At 39.6% G+C, this 17,679-nt stretch overlaps 1 non-coding gene across 1 annotated transcript; it reads left to right on the top strand.

Annotated features, from left to right (window-relative positions):
- The first annotated feature begins 5,494 nt into the window (after positions 1-5,494).
- On the top strand, positions 5,495-5,566 carry trnac-gca (transfer RNA cysteine (anticodon GCA)). The gene has a single exon. It is a non-coding gene; the product is annotated as a tRNA-Cys (tRNA).
- The last annotated feature ends 12,113 nt before the right edge of the window (positions 5,567-17,679 follow it).

Here is a 17,679-nt window from a genome sequence, read left to right as displayed (position 1 = left end):
TTCCGTATGGGTAGCCTCCAACCTGATGGCATGAACATTGACTTCTCAAACTTACGCTAATGCCCCACCTCCCCCTTGTACCCCATTCGTTATTTATTTATATACACACATTCTTTTTCTCTCTCTCCTTTTTCTCCCTCTGTCCCTCTGACTATACCCCTTGCCCATCCTCTGGGTTTTCCCCCCTCCCCCTTTTCTTTCTCCCTAGGTCTCTTGTACCACGATCCTCTCATATCCCTTTTGCCAATCACCTGTCCAGCTCTTGGCTCCATCCCTCCCCCTCCTGTCTTCTCCTATCATTTTGGATCTCCCCCTCCCCCTCCTACTTTCAAATCCCTTACTCACTCTTCCTTCAGTTAGTCCTGACGAAGGGTCTCGGCCCAAAATGTTGACTGTACCTCTTCCTAGAGATGCTGCCTCGCCTGCTGCGTTCACCAGCAATCTTTATGGGTGTGGGACCTAAGACTGCTAAATCTCCAGCCCAGTGGTAGTAACGAGAAGAGGGCAAGGCCTGGATGGTGGGAGAATTTGATGATGAATGCTGCTTTCTTGTGCCATTGCTTTTGGTAAATGTACATAAATGATAGGGGAGCTTCACCTCCGATAGACTGGTTTGTGTCCACCACATTTCCGCGTACCTAACTGGTCAAGATCCTCCAGCAATTTTTCATAACCTCCTACCCAGTCTACAACACTACCTATTTTAGTATAATCTATGTTGTTGAAATAAATTATAAATGACAAAGGTCCCAACCCTTGTGGCTCGCCACTAGATATAGGCCTTTTGTCTGAGAAACAATCCTCACCATGAGGAACATTGTCAAATGCCTTTGCTAAAGTCCATATCGACAACATCTACTGCCTACCCTCATTTACACTCTCAGTTACTTCCACAAAGTCAGGCGTGACCTCCCATGCACAAAGCCTGAATTGGACTGTCTCTCCAAACACGGGAAGATCTTATCTCTCAGAATTGCCTTCAGCAACTTCCTTAACGCTGCTGTAATGAGCCCTTTGGTCCTGTGCAGGGAGCTGGAGAACACTGGATTCTGAGGATTTTAGAGCACCTGAATTGGTTAATTGTTATTTATTAAGAGTCGATAATCGCTTAGATTTCCTTGTGCTTTTCTCGAGTGATTTGCTGTTTGTAATGTAGACTCCTGGTGCCTTCTGTTTAAGCTTGTTAAGTTTATTTTGATAGGCTTGGGGATTCCATGTCACCTTTATTATTTAAGTGGATGCCTGATTAAATAAGGCATCAACTATGAGGTCCTAGTTTTGACAACGTTGCGTCTCATGGCGTCGCTCGACTGAGCCACCGACATTCTATTGGAATTCTTATAAATAAGCTCTGACTGCCGTCTCCTTATTGGAGTCTGCCTTTCTTCTGCCCTTGGGTCTGGCATTTCCAGTGCACATCGTGACACACTGATCTTTGGTTTCCTTGCTTGTTTTTGCTAACCTTTTTAAGTTATGACACCACATTAGCTTCTCTCCAGTCCTCTGGAACCTTACCTGTGGCCACAGATGAAGGAATAATCTCTGCATAGGCCTCCACAATTTCTTCTTTAGCTTTCCACAAGATCCAAGCTTGCACCAGATCAGGCGATTTATCCAGCTTAATTTACTTTAATTTAATCCAGCCTCCAATATCTCTTCCCTGCTGATACATATGCAGTCCAAGGCAACACCACTCATTTCCCCCATTTACTGAGCATCCATTGCTCAATCCATGACAAAAACTCTCACATTTCCTTTGGTACACACACACAGGTGGCCATGCCAATTTTCAAGGAGACAGATTCTTTCCCTAACTACCCTTTTACTCTTAACTTCTACCTCCAGGGCTTGTGGTTCAGTACAACTTCCCAGGACCCTGCCATTCACTGTGTATGCCCAGTCCTGGTTTAACTTATTATTTAACAATAGGATAAGTAAACAGCAACTATATTATATCACTTCCCATAAGAGCAACGACAAGCACTTCATCATTCCATTACCAAATGTTAATATTATTCTATTTTTTACCAGCTCCATCTTCAACCTTGAAGGCTAGCTGGACCTGGCCAGTCCTTCATGAATGGTGCACTGTTACAGATTGATCTGACAACGTTTCAGAGATAATCAGAGCGGGTAATATCACTGGCACATTTGTGAAGGACTGAATTAAGCCTCGTTTGCTTATTATACCTCCAAACGTGGTAGAAAAGACCCAGCTGGTCTAGCAGCGAGAAGCCATTTAATGTGCCTGTCCAAGCCGTTGTCATCCATCTAGTTGATGTTCAGCTATATAGATGCTATGGTTACTTTTCCATCCATCCTGCTGTCTGTGCCTCACCACCTCCATAACCTGAGCCCATTGCTGCCCATTGCACACATCACCATCACCTCCTTTCAGTTCACTTCTGATGTTAGCGTCATTCACCTTTAATAAATGAAGCTACAGAATTCCAAAGCTTTTCCCTACATCTACCCTCTTTCTTTATGAATCTTTCCGAAACCCACCTCTAAGAAGGGCCACTCCTCAGGATCTGTATCTAAGTTAATTGTTTCACAAGATCACAAGACAAAGGAGCAGAAGTAGGCCATTCGGCCCATTGAGTCTGCTCCGCAGCTCCCCTATGAGCTAAACTATTCACCTATCTAGTTCCAATTTCCGGCTTTTTCCCCATATCCCTTGATACCCTGACTAATTAGATACCTGTCAATCTCCTCCTTAAACACCCTCAATGATCGGGCCTCCACAGCTGTATGTGGCAACGAATTCCACAAATCCACGACCCTCTGGCTAAAAAAATTTCTCCTCATCTCTGTTTTAACTGGGTACCCTCTAATTCTAAGACTATGGCCTCTTGTCCTGTACTCACCCACCAAGGGAAACAACCTTTCCACATCTACTCTGTCCAACCCTTTCAACATTCAAAACGTTTCTATGAGATCCCCTCTCATTCTTCTATACTCTAATGAATACAGTGCAAGAGCCGACAGATGCTCCTCATATGTTAGCCCCTGCATTCCAGGAATCATCCTCGTAAATCTTCTCTGAACTCTCTCCAACATCAGTATATCCTTTCTAAGATAGGGGGCCCAAAACTGCACACAGTATTCCAAATGAGGTCTCACTAATGCCCCATAGAGCCTCATCAACACCTCCTTACTCTTATACACTATTCCTCTTGAAATGAATGCCAACATAGCATTCGCTTTCCTTACCACCAATCCAACTTGGTGGTTAACCTTTAGGGTATCCTGCACAAGGACCCCCAAGTCCCTTTGCACTTCCGATTTTTGAATTTTCTCCCCATCTAAATAATAATCTGCCCGATTATTTCTTCTTCCAAAATGTACAACCGTACATTTGTCGACGTTGTATCTCATCTGCCATTTCTTTGCCCACTCTCCTAAACTGACTAAGTATCTCTGCAACCTTTCCATTTCTTCAACATTTCCTGCTCCTCCACCTCTCTTGGTGTCATCCGCAAACTTGGCCACAAAACCATTTAATCCATAATCCAAATCATCGATATACATCGTAAAAAGAAGCGGCCCCAACACCGACCCCTGCGGAACACCACTAGTAACCGGCAACCGATCAGAATAGGATCCCTTTATTCCCACCCTTTGCTTTCTGCCTATCAGCCAATGCTCCACCCATTTCAATATCTTTCCTATAATTCCATGGGCTCTCATCTTATTAAGCAGCCTCATATGTGGCACCTTATTGAAGGCCTTTTGAAAATCCAAATACACAACATCCACAGCCTCTCCCTTGTCAATCTTATTCGAGATTACCTCAAAAAATTCCAATAAGTTGGTAAGGCAGGATCTTCCCTTCATGAAACCATGCTGGCTTTGGCCTATCTTGTCATGCACCTCGAGATATTTCATAACCTCATCCTTGAGGATTGACTCCAATATCTTTCCAACCACTGATGTCAGACTAATAGGTCTGTAATTTTCTTTTTGCTGCCTCCTTCCTTTCTTAAATAGCGGAACTACATTTGCGACCTTCCAGTCCTCCGGAACCATGCCAGAGTCTATTGATTCCTGGAAGATCATTTCCAATGCTTCCACAATCTCCAAAGCCACCTCCTTCAGAACCCTTGGGTGCACCTCATCCGGGCCGGGAGACTTATCTATTCTTAGTCCACTTAGCTTCCCAAGCACTTTCTCTCTAGTTATCTTGACTGTACCTAATTCTATTCCTTTATACCTCTGGCTATCAGGTATATTGCTCATGTCTTCCACTGTGAAGACTGATGCAAAATACTCATTCAGTTCCTCCGCCATCTCTTTGTTATCCATTATAATTACTCCAGCATCATTTTCAATCGGTCCCTTGTCACTCTTTTACTCTTCATATATTTTAAAAAACTCTTAGTATCCTTTTTTATGTTAATCACCAACTTCCTTTCGTAATTCATCTTTTCTTTCCTAATGACTTTCTTAGTTTCTTTCGTAAGTTTTTAAAGGTCTTCCAGTCCTCATTCTTCCCACTAATTTTTGCTTCCTTGTACGACGTTTCTTTTGCTTTTATTTTTGCCTTAACCTCTCTCGTTAGCCACATTTGTGCCATTTTTCCATTCATGATTTTCTTTTTTCTTGGAATATATTTTTCCTGCATTTTCCTTATTTCTCTTAGGAATTTCATCCAATTCTGCTCTGCCGTCCCTCCATTTAGTTTACTTTTCCAATTGACTTGGGCCAGTTCCTCTCTCATACCACTGTAATTTCCCCTGTTCCACTGAAATATCGATATACCTGATACAGCTTCTCCTTTTCAAATTTGAAACTGAACTCAATCACATTATGATCACTACTTCCAAGAGGTTCCTTTATGTAACAATTTGTTACATTTAATAATGTTTAATAAATTTAAGGTCTTCTTGTGAGGGTAGACAAAGCCACATACAGAAATAACCTAATTTCTAGATGAAAATAGTCCAAGAAGCAATTTGTTCTTTTGATCATCTTCCATGCTTGACTAAAAGCACATAGTTCCCCAAAGTGTTTAGTAACTAATCTAATTTACATATGCAAATATGTTCAGTTTCTCAAGATCAGTGTGACATTGTATTGACAAGATGAATCCACACAAGACATTTTTGAGTTACTGTGACCAATGTAATTTTTGAGTTCTTAAATAAAAATCTCACTTAACATCTAGTGCATGATTTTGATTTAGTATGCGTTTAGATTTTGTAAGAATTGACGATTACTACACAAGGGTGGGGAGAGCTAGCATCGGGGATTATATTTGTTGGTGTTCATGAATTCAAATAGAAGATGGGAACTTTGTCTTGGAATCCTTTCGTGTGATGTTGATTTTTGCATTATTGAACAGTTTCTTTCTGAGTGAATTGAAGTTTAGATCAATAAATTATAGATCATCCCATTGAAATTGTCAGCAATACTTTACATTTGATAATTCATTACTCTTTGTATGAACTTTCTGCTCATTTCCTGGAAAAAGTAAGCTATGAATCATATGTGTGGGGGTATAGCTCAGTGGTAGAGCATTTGACTGCAGATCAAGAGGTCCCTGGTTCAAATCCAGGTGCCCCCTACTTTTTTGGGTGGCATGGGTTTCTTCCAGGTGCTCTGGATTTCTCCCAAATTCCAAGGATTACAGGTTACTATGTTAATTGGTCACATGGGTGTAACTGGGTTTCAAGGGCTTGTTGGGTCTGTTACCGTGCTGTATTTCTAAGTAAGGAAGTAACGCTTGAAAAAGAATTTAGTGGGTGCTTCTGTTCTCTTGACTTAATTTTTCTGTGGTAAAAAATAAAGTTTACATTAAAGATCTCCTGCCTGAACCTTTCTTTGGTATCAGTTGAATCCCCAATGATCTACCTGCTTGTCCATTGGGGAACCAGAGTTTTCCTCACTGGAGATCTGCGCAGAACCTGCATGTTCCAAAGCCCTGCTAGACCTTCAGGCTCCCACACAATCAGCACTCTCTCTGTGATGATATCCCTACGACTCTTCAACCATTCCTTCACCTCTATTTCTGATAGCCTAATCAAATCCTATCCACTCCCACAGACTCAGTCTTCCAAGTTCTTCACGATCAGATAGAAGGAATTTAGGATAACTGTGCTTCATCCTTTGGCTGGTTGGAGGCATAGTGGCATCAGCACCAGACTTCTGAGCAAAGGCTCCTGAGTTCGAATCCAGCCGGCTCCCTTGCACGCTTTCCATCCATGCTGGGTTGAGCATCGAGCTAGCAACTTGACCTTGTAAAAATAAGAAAGCCTGCTAAAAAAAATGCCGTCATGATGGCATCCCGATGACTCCACTCGGAGTTTAGGGCTTTCCCCTTCTTCTTAACTGAGTTTCATCCTTGGATTTGGCTGGAGCAGCCTGCCTTTTCTCTGCCCAAGCAGAATGCTCCTCTGGAATCATTGTAGAGCGTAAGATTTTCCTGGTCTTTGTAATTCTGATACAATAATCTTCTTAATACCCTCTCCTCTACTCCCTTCATATTTACCTCAGCATAGCAGTTAGCATAATGCTATTACAGTGGCAACGACCTGCGTTCAATTCTGTGGCTGTTTGTAAAGATTCCATGATAATATTAGGATGTCCTCTGGGTGCTACTATTTGCTCCTACATCCAAAAGACATATGGGTTCGTAGGTTAATTGGTCACATGGGTGTTATTGAGTGCTACGGGCTTGCTGGGCCAGAAGGGCCTGTTGCCGTCCTGTTGCCTAAATAAAAAATAAAATTAAATAAAATTGCAGAGCACATTAACCATTTTTGCCACTAAGGTGGAGATCATCAGAAAGCTAACTTCCTCTTCACGTAATGAACTATTTGGTATACTCAGGCTCATACAGCACAGAAGTCCTCAGCCTTTCGATTCCGTGATGATCATTAGGCAGTCATCCACACTAATCCCACATCCTCCCTTTGCCTGGATTGTCAAACATTCTCCAAATTTCCCCTGCCCTAGACCTGAACCCACCATTTCCCCTGGTTCCTCTCCTTTCACTGTCTATTTCCTTTTTCAACTCATTGGATGAAATATATCTATGAAGATTCTCAGTCATTGAGGTCATTGTAAATTAAGCAGTAGTAAATCATGGCTACTGGACTTGCTGTGTTGTCTAGAAGATGTTTTGCCACTCATCCGAGAGGCTTCTTCAGTTCTGATCCATGGTGGGTAGTTTTCTGGTTTATTAACTCTGTGCGTTGTTTAAAAGTATAGCAATCATATGGGGTTCATTAAGAATCGTAGAGGTAATGTGAGGGTCATTAGTCTCATCTTTGCATGGACGGAGGTATGAACTGTTGTGGAGACACCAGGGTAGAGAAGGTCGAGATGTTAGGACTGCGTTGAAAGTAGCTCCAACCTCTCTGTTCAGGGATAGGTTTTCCAGTTTGACAAAGATGGCTTCTATAACCTCTCTTTCAAACCACCTGTCCTCCCTGACCAAAATGTGCATATTATTATCAGCAAAACAGTGCCCCTTATCCTTGTTTTGTCTCACCTATTGTGCAGTTCTTACTGCATCGGATGGCATATACTATATTGCTCTGTTCATGTTTGTGTGTAGGATCCTTGGGGTGGACGAGTTTTTGTCTGAGTTTGTTTGTCGGTCTGAAAAACAGGGACTTGGTGTGTGTTGAAAATTCCTTCTGAATTTCTCTGAAACCCCAGCCGCATTTGGGATGACTATGTTTCCCCGTCTGCTTTGCTCCTTACCTCTATTTGTCGGGCCGATGTCCCTGCTGCACAGATCTGTATATCGGTGAGACAAGACAACCACTTCACAAATGGATGGCCCAACATCTCCCACAGAGGGTGACTGATATCTGGAACGTGCTGCCAGAGGAGGTGGTGGATGCAGATACAACACATCGTTAAGGGGCATGTAGATTGTTGCTTGAGCAACTAAGTCAGAGAAAATGACAAACCCAATAAAGGACAAATGGGATTTCTTTAGGTGCAAAGGTTGACATGGATGTGATGGGCTGAAGGGCCTCTTTCGGTGCCATACAATAAAGAGCATTATCAAACAATACTTGACATCAAGCCCCCCAAATGTTGCCTCTCTCAGCTTGATATAAAATTGCAAATTTCCAAGAAAATTCCTGACGAAATAATGGAACTTGGGGGTAAACTGGAAACAGTTCATTGCAGGAGGCAGCTGTATTCCATCAACATCTGACTAATTTCGAGATTACTGCAGACTGTGAGGATTACGTTAACACATGCTACTTTCCTGATGTATTGCCTCTTGACTGATCTGTCAATGGGACACATCTGTCAAGATATTTTTTTAAAAGACGAGGAAAGATTGAAACCTACGGTTGCTTTATAACTAGATAGTTTGCAGCTGTAAAGAAAAGTGAGCAAGAAGTTCTGAAGGAGCTTGAAAGCTGCATTTAGAATATGTCCTTGTATGAAGTACATCTTTTATTAGAAATACCTGTCGAGATCTGAAGTTGAAATGCTACTACTAAGGCACAGAAAGATGGAAGTGCTGATTAGGGTGCTTTTTATAACTTTCATTAGGAAATGTTCTCAGAGATATGACAATTATAAATTGCAGAGCTCTTTTGGAATTAAAATGAGTCACAAACTTTATGCTGTTAAAGGCCTGGATGACTAATAAGCAAATTGAATGGGAGTTAGGCTGAAGAGAATGTTGCTGGTGTCACGTTGTTAATGGTAGTAACTGCTGAAATTAGATGAATGACGTGATAGAATAATATGCACCCCGAGGGAACAGTCACTGCTCAGGAAATGGCCATTCAGTCATATGGTTCTGGGTATCGATTAACATCCAATCCTCCATCATAAGCATTCATTTCTGTCATCGATGCTCTACTGCTGCAGAATGTACCGTCCTTGGAAAGTGCCATCCTGAAGGACAGGAGCAATACGTCTACGAGAAAAAAAAAACTAGGTTTCTCTCAAAGACACACTCCATTCTGGCTTGAGTATACACTTAGTGACCACATCATTAGGTGCACCTGTACAGCTGCTCATCAATGCAAATATCTAATCAGCCAATCATGTGTCAGCAACTCAATGCATTAAAGCATGTAGACATGGTCAAGAGGTTCAGTTGCTGTTCAGGTCAAACATCAGAATGGGGAAAAAATGTGATCTAAGTGACCTTGACCGTGGAATGATTGTTGCTGCCAGACAGGGTGGTTTGAGTATCTCAGAAACTGCTGATCTCCTGACTAGGACACCACAATTAGCACTAATTGGGCATCTACTTAAATTACAGAATACAGAAACCCCAAGCTTTTCAAAATAAACTTAACACACTTAGTCAGAACACAACAGGAGACCACATTATGAAGGGCGAGATGCTTCAGAAAAACGCAAGGAGGGAGACTTCCGGTAGAGCTCATGGAGTGAAGTCGTGAACTTGACTCGCTCCATTACCTCTGAGTTTTTTTTCTAATGATCAGCTATATTTTAACTAATCATTAAGGCATCGACTTTTACAATACTTTGAAACAAATTGGGCTCTTCGATAATCGGATGTTTTTAAGGTCTGCTATGTCTAAGAATGGAAAAAATGGGAAAGACGGCAAACCTCCGGTTAGACCGAAAGGTACCGATCTTCCTCCGACCGAACCACCGGTGACTTTGAAAGCTATATCGGATCTAATTCAAAGGGAAATCTCAACCTCTATTACGGAACTGATTCATTCAGAAATTTCAATTAATTTCCAGAAAATTGCCGATTCAATCGATAAGATACAATTATCTAGCACGGAACATCAGTCGGCTATATCTAATCTTCAAAAATCCACGCAACAAAATGAACTCAAGATGGGGAAAATTGAAGAAACAATTACTATAATGAAGAAAAAACTTCTGACCTTTAAAAACTCTGACTTAGAATCCAGAATGCAATGGCAGAATCTTCGAATGATTGGTGTGCGTGAAGCTGTGGAATCTGACAACCCTATGAAGTTTTTTTCTCAACTTTTAAAAGATGCATTTCCTACTGTATTTCCTGACCAACCACCGTTATTGGATCGGGCTCACAGAGTTCCATCATACTCGTCTAAGTCAGATAAACCTCGACATGTCATCTTACGTTTTCATTACTTTCAAGACAAGGAGAAACTGTTTCGATTCGTTCGATCTAAAGGTTACATTGATTTTTCGGATCTTAATTTCCGGTTCGTGGAGCATTTCAGTAAACCAATTCGAGATCAACGGGTTCGTTACAGATCTGTGATGTCGGAACTCTACAAGATGGATTTAAAACCGGCGCTGCTTTACCCAGCACGTCTAAGGATCCATACGTTGGATGGAGCCCTCCGTTTTTTTGAATCTCCATCGGATGCCCAGAGTTATCTGGATCAATTTTCACCTTCAACATCTTAATCGTAATTTTTAACTATCTCCATTTGATCGGAGGTTGTGAATCTGTCGGCCTTAATTTTTTTTGCCTTATATGGGCAGAAAAGTTTATTTTTGATTAATTAATATGGCTGCTAAACTTTCTTTCTATCTGCATCATTCCTTTCTTTTTCCCAGGGGATTCTGGGTGGTTATTCCCTCAACGTCATTCCACGTATTTCCTTTGAGGCCTTAAATTTTGTAGTTTTTAAATCTACTTTTTTTTGTAGGTTTTCATAGCTAGTTTATGTTAATATTTTCATTTCTTTTTTTGTTTATTCATAGGGTCTGGGGTTTGTTGCGGTTTTTTTTATATTTTCTGGCTTTTTCTTTGTTATATTAAGTGTTTGTTTTAATTGATTTACTTTTTTTAGTCTTTTACTGTTTTATAACTAGCTGATCTTTTTTATATTTACACTTTTTTTTAGGGAGCATCTATTGGAAGTCATGGGGGTAGTTTTAGTGCTTGCTTCTTTCTGGTTGGTCTGTTTTAGATTTAGCCTTGTGGTCATGGGGTGGGGGGTGGTGGGAGGGGCTTCACGTTTTAGTTTCTTTCTTCTTGGGCTATGTATACTATTGAAGTATTGGTTGCGTTCTCCTTCCCGGTATCTCTTATTTGTTCTGTTCCCTTTCCGGGTTCGTGGGTCGAGCCTATTGTCAATCCTCCTTGTTGCGGGTTGACTTTAGGGTTTATGGAGTCTATTATTAATTTTGTCTCCTGGAATACTAATGGTCTTAACTATCCTATTAAAAGGAAAAAAGTGTTTAAAGTATTCTGGAGACTTAAAGCACAAATTCTATTTTTACAAGAGACCCATGTGCGGAGGGGGGACAGACTACGTTTTTTTAAATTCTGGAAGAGACAACAGTTTCATTTGAACTCTAACGCTAAGATTCGAGGCGTCTCTATTTTTATATACTCCTCAGTTACTTTTATACAACATGATATTATCTCTGATCCGAATGGTAGATTTCTACTGGTTAGTGGTCTACTATTTAATAAAAAGGTAGTTTTGGTTAATATTTATGCTCCCAATATGGACTATCCGGAATTTTATAAATCATTATTCAATCAGTTCCAGAATTTGAATGTGTTTTCATTGATCTGGGGCAGAGCTCTTAATACCTGTTTATCTCCAGCTTTGGACCGTTCGGCTCCTCTACGGACCTTACCTAATAAATCTGCAACTTTGATTAATTCATTCCTCTCTGATTCTGGGTCGACGGACATTTGGCGTTTTTTGCATCCTCAGGAAAAAGATTTTTCTTTTTTTTCACATGTTCACCATTCCTATTCAAGAATTGATTATTTCTTTATTGACTCTCGTCTTATTTCTTCAGTGATTAAATGTGATTATGACTCTATAACCATTTCGGATCATGCTCCACTTAAGCTTTCTATTAAAATTCAGGCCAATACACAAAATAATAGACAATGGTGTTTTAATTCGCTGTTGCTTCAGGATTCGGACTTTGTTAAATTTATGAATGAACAGATTGATCTTTTTTTTACAATCAACTATACAGAGGATATTTCTGTGAACATTCTATGGGATACTTTTAAAGCTTATATTCGTGGTCAGATTATCTCGTATTTTGCTGCTTTGAGGAAGAAGCTGAAGCAGGAGGAGTTGGTATTTGTGGACAAGATTAAGGAAATTGATAAGAAATATGTTACAGCTCCCTCTGAGGAGTTATATAAACAAAGAACTGAACTTCAAATGGAACACAGTTTATTACTTTCGTCCTCGATTGTAAACCAATTAAAGAAAACAAGAAGTGAATTTTATATACACAGTGACAAAATTGGCAAACTGTTGGCTAACCAATTGAAGTCTAACTATGCTAAATCTCAAATTAATCAGATTTATAATCAAAATGATTGACAGATACTTGATCATGCGGGGATTAATCAAACCTTCTTTGATTTTTATTCTTCCTTATATCAATCAGAGTCTCCTCGAGACTCTAAATATATGAATGATTTTTTAGATAACCTAGACTTCCCTGAGATTTCACAGGATATGTCTTCTATGCTAGATACTCCCATTACCACTGATGAGATTAAGAATGTTATTTCCTCTATGAACCTGGGGAAAGCTCCTGGCCCTGATGGGTTTACCGCAGAATTTTATAAATGTTTTGCACCTTCATTAATCCCTTGGTTCTGTAGGGTTTTCGAGGCTTCATTAAAACTTGGTAAACTTCCCGAATCTTTCAATAGAGCGTCAATCTCTCTAATATTAAAGAAGGATAAAGATCCTGCTCAATGTGCATCTTATAGACCAATATCTTTATTAAATGTTGATTCTAAAATTTTTTCTAAGTTATTAGCAAACAGATTAGAAAAAGTAGTTCCTTTTATTATTTCGGAAGACCAAACGGGTTTTATTGAAGGTCGTTACTCTTTTTATAACATTCGCACACTGTTAAATATTGTTTATACCCCCTCACAAAATGTTCCTGAGTGTGTTATCTCTTTAGATGCTGAGAAAGCTTTTGATAGAGTAGAATGGCCTTACTTATTTAAGGTGCTTGAAATGTTTAATTTTAGCTCGAAATTTATATACTGGATCAAATTGTTATATCATTCTCCTGTGGCCTCGGTCCATACTAACTCTTTAAGCTCACCTTTTTTCCCTCTTTTTCAAGGTACTCGACAAGGTTGTCCTCTTAGTCCTTTATTATTTGATATTGCATTAGAACCTCTTGCAATTGCCATTTGAGAATCTCCAAATATTACTGGGATAACTTGTGGCTTAAAGTCCCATAAAATATCACTCTATGCTGATAACTTACTTTTATATATTTCTAATCCTCAAAAATCCATCCCTGCTGTTTTAGAGTTATTAGCACAAATTAGTCTTTTTTCAGGTTATAAATTAAATCTTAGTAAGAGTGAACTTTTCCCGATTAATAAACAACCTCCCTTATATCATAACTTTCCGTTTAAATTGATTAATAATTATTTTTCATATTTTGGGATTAAAATTACTTGTAAACACAAAGATTTATTTAAGATTAACTTTTTACCCTTAATTGACCATATTATTCAACTTTCATCTAAATGGTTTCCTTTATATTTAACTTTGATTGGTCGTATTAATGCAGTTAAGATGTTTTTTCTGCCAAAATTTTTATATATATTTCAGGCATTCCCGATTTTTGTTCCAAAATCTTTTTTTGATAAAGTTGGTTCAAAAATTTCTTCATTTATTTGGCAAAATAAAAACCCGAGACTGGGTAAAATACATTTACAGAAAGCTAAGAGAGATGGAGGTTTAGCATTACCTAACTTTAGATTCTATTATTGGGCAATTAATATTCGACATATGAAATTTTGGTTATTTGACCAGGATATACTATCCATTCCCAAATGGGTAGCATTGGAATTACAATCTGTTCAGGGCTATACACTTGGCTCTATTTTAGGCTCCTCTCTTCCTTTTGATTTGAAATGCCTTAAACAGGTGTCTAACCCGATAGTTAAATATACCTTACGTATTTGGTTTCAATTCAGAAAATTTTTTGATCTTAACCAATTTGGGCTAGCGATTCCTATTTTAGGTAACATATTTTTTCCTCCCTCTTTTACGGATCGTGCTTTTCAAATTTGGAAGACTAAGGGTATTTCACGGTTTTTGGATTTATTTTTAGATGGTTCCCTTATGTCTTTTGAACAATTATCTAATAAATATAATTTATCAAGAATACATTTTTTAGATATCTACAAGTTAGGAATTTCCTAAGTACTATACTTTCTTCCTTTCCAATGCTTCCTCCTACATACATTTTTTACTATAATTAACCTTAATCCATGTCAGAAAGGTGCATCGGCTATGACTTATAATATTATTATGAAACTTAGGAAAGTTCCATTTGATAAGACTAGGGTAGATTGGGAACAGGAATTGGGTTCTATCATTTCCGTGGATGACTGGGGGCAGATTTTACAATTAGTCAATACTTCCTCTATCTGTGTTAAACATTCCCTAATTCAATTTAAAGTTGTTCATAGAGCACATATGTCCAAAGATAAATTAACTCGCTTTTATTCTCATATTAATCCTTTTTGTGATAGATGTCCGGGGCAGATAGCCTCTTTAACTTATATGTTTTGGAGAGACATTTTTAATATTATCTCAAAGGTATTGAATATAGATATCTCTCCTCACCCTATTACTGCTATCTTTGGACTACCTAAAATTTCCATTAATCTTTCTCCTTCAGCCCGTAGAATGATTGCATTTCTTACTTTAATGGCGAAAAGATGTATCTTACAACATTGGAAAGAGCTTAATGCTCCAACCACCTTTTTTTGGTTTTCTCAGACGATATTATGCTTGAATTTAGAGAAAATTAGAAGTAATCTTTATGATTCCGCACTTAAATTTGAACAGACCTGGAGATCTTTTATTCAATATTTTCATTTAATATAATTTTTTTTCTTCTCTTTTTTGCTCCATATTTATATACCCTTCTTGTTATTTTGCTGTTTTTAATGGAGGTCGGGTTTGAGGACGTAATTTTAAGTTCTTTAACTCTACTTGGTTCCAAGTTAGCCCATTGCTTTGCTTTTAGTTTAGTTGCACGGTGGGTTTTTTTTTGGGGTTTTTTTTCCTTTTCTCTATTGATATATATATATAAAAATTAGTATACTATGATGTTACCTTAGTATGTTATGTTTAAATTACATTGTTTGTATCACTTTTTTTTCTGTATTAATATCTCCTGTAATTTTATTATATTCTAACAGTGTATTAGTGCCTATATGGCTTACCTTTTTGTATACTTATTCAATAAAAAGATTTAAAAAGAAAACACAAGGAACTCTTAACGATTAATGACACTCGTTAAACAGCAATTAACCAGGTGCTGTAAAAACCTCGGCGCCCAATGCTCTCTGGCACCCCTCACAGGCCTGACGTACTCATTACAATTACTACAAATAAAATAAATACATAGCGCAAAAGAGGAATAGTGAGGTAATGGTTCATGGACCATTCAAAAATCTGATGGTGGAGAAGGAGAAGCTGTTCCTAAAATGTTGAGTGTCAGTCTATAGGCTTCCCTACCTAGTCCCTAATGGTAGTAATGAGAAGAGAGCATGTCCCCAGTGGTGAGTGTCCTTAATGATGGATGCTGCCTTCTTCAGGCACTGTCATTTGAAGATGTCCTCAATAGTCTCTAGAAGGACGGAATCCATACTATGATTTAGGGTGCCGTGTGTCAGTTACTGAGGAACACCCTGGTGTATCTTTCCCTGTGACTGACTCCAGGAAGAGCCCTCTGTACTTACCATAGACGTGCTGGTTTCCTATCTGAAATGCCTGCTTCGCTGCTGCTGCTACTGTGTGGTCCAGAATCTCCGGAGGGGAAGGCCCCGAGTCCTCGGCTTTGCTTGTTGCTTGGCGGCCGGGGAGGGGTCGAAGCGCTCGGCAGAGGATGGTGCTCAGAGAGGCTGTGTTGGAGGGGCTGGTCGGAGGCTCGAAGTTTTCGGACAGACTCAGAGTCTGCTGCGGTCGGGTGTTTCCAATGGTGTTGCATCGGCAAGTTGGCGGCGTTTGGAGGTTTATGGCCGGGAGAGCTCCTCCTTTCTGCCGCCTGCGTGAGATGATGAGTCTATCGGGACTTTGAGACTTTTTTTTACCGTGCCCATGGTCTGCTCTTTATCAAATTATTGTATTGCTTTGCACTGTTGTAACTATATGTTATAATTATGTGGTTTTGTCAGTTTTAGTCTTGGTTTGTCCTGTGTTTTCTTGTGATATCATTCTGGAGGAACGTTGTATCATTTTTTAATGCATGCATTTCTAATTGACAATAAACGAGGACTGAATGTCCTCATAATCTAATCTAATCTTGAAGATGGCCTCGATTACAGTACTTCTGGTGTCTCCGGAAGTATTGTCCTCTTCCCAGATTCGGGCGATGATTGAAAATGGAAATTCTTCACAAAAGAATCATAGAACTTCAATAGATTGCCGTCTGTTTCTTAGGCCTGCTTATTTTTTAATTGGGATATGGCCTTGTTGTTCACGAGTGATTGTAAAGTTTGAGCAGTGAGGCAGTGTGGGATGGGGTCAAAGGGGTTCACATCATGGGTAGGACGCAGGGATGATAATTGTGAAGTGTTCCTTCCAGTGAGCATTGAGATCTTCTCTGCCCTTGCCACCTCACATCTTGGTTCTTATCTTAGTGTAGATGTTTTTGATAGCAATAAAGAGCCAACACACTTCATGAGTACAACAAGCTCCTGGCCTTATGCTTTCTTCCATCGTCCCTCTGTACTTTGGGTCATGAGTTTTTAGGTGGATCTCTGCTTTCAGGAGTCTGTAAAAAGGTGCCTTTGCCAATGGAATTTCCAATTTGGGTTATTTCAAGTTTGAGAATATTTAATTCCTCAATCTCCTAGTTATTCTCATAAAACCAGCCCTGCTTAGAGTGGAGAAGAGATGTAACAACCAGGTAACTTCGAATTAACCAGGTCTGTTGTATGGCGTTCCCCATTTCCAAAGGGGGCTGGTCTCTGCTGCTAGGAAGGAGTTCTGCGGCAACTGATAACTGTGCTGTCATCAGGCTAACTAAACAGCCAATTGGATTGCAAGATTCTCCTTACAACAAACCAAGAAGTCAAAAGCATTGTTTTACTTAAATAATATTTTACTTACAAGATCAACAATGTGATGTACACATGGAGTATGCAGTATTTAGAAACAGAAATTCTCAAAACACAACTGCCCGGCAGCACACTGGTTAGCACATTGCTTTACGGTCCCAGTGACGCAGGTTCAATTCCCATTGCTGCCTGTAAGGAGTCTGTACATTCTCCCTGTGACTGTGTGGGTTTCCTCCAGGTGCCCTGGTTTCCTCCCACAGTCCAAACATATACCAGTTGGTTGGTTAAGTAGTAATTGTAAATTGTCCCGTGATTAGGCGGGATTAAATTTGGGGATTACTGGATGCCGCGGCTTGAAGGGCCAGATGGGCCTATTCCACACTGCATCTCAATAAATAAAATAAAAAATAAAAAAATAAAAAAAAAGACAAAAATTTAATGTAATGATTAGAACTGTGTGGGTAAGTGGCCAAGTGGTTACGGCACTGGACTAGCGACCTGAAGGTAGTGAGTTCGAGCCCCAGCTGAGAGAACGTGTTGTGTCCTTCAGCAATACACTTAATCACACATTGCTCTGCGACGACACTGGTGCCAAACTGTATGGGTCCTAATGCCCTTCCCTTGGACAACTTTGGTGTCATGGAGAGGGGAGACTTGCAGCATGGGCAACTGCTGGCCTT

This window comes from Mobula hypostoma, chromosome 9 (genome assembly GCF_963921235.1).
Source record: "Mobula hypostoma chromosome 9, sMobHyp1.1, whole genome shotgun sequence".
Taxonomy (NCBI): domain Eukaryota; kingdom Metazoa; phylum Chordata; class Chondrichthyes; order Myliobatiformes; family Myliobatidae; genus Mobula; species Mobula hypostoma.
This window is presented reverse-complemented; position numbering and strand designations above follow the sequence as displayed.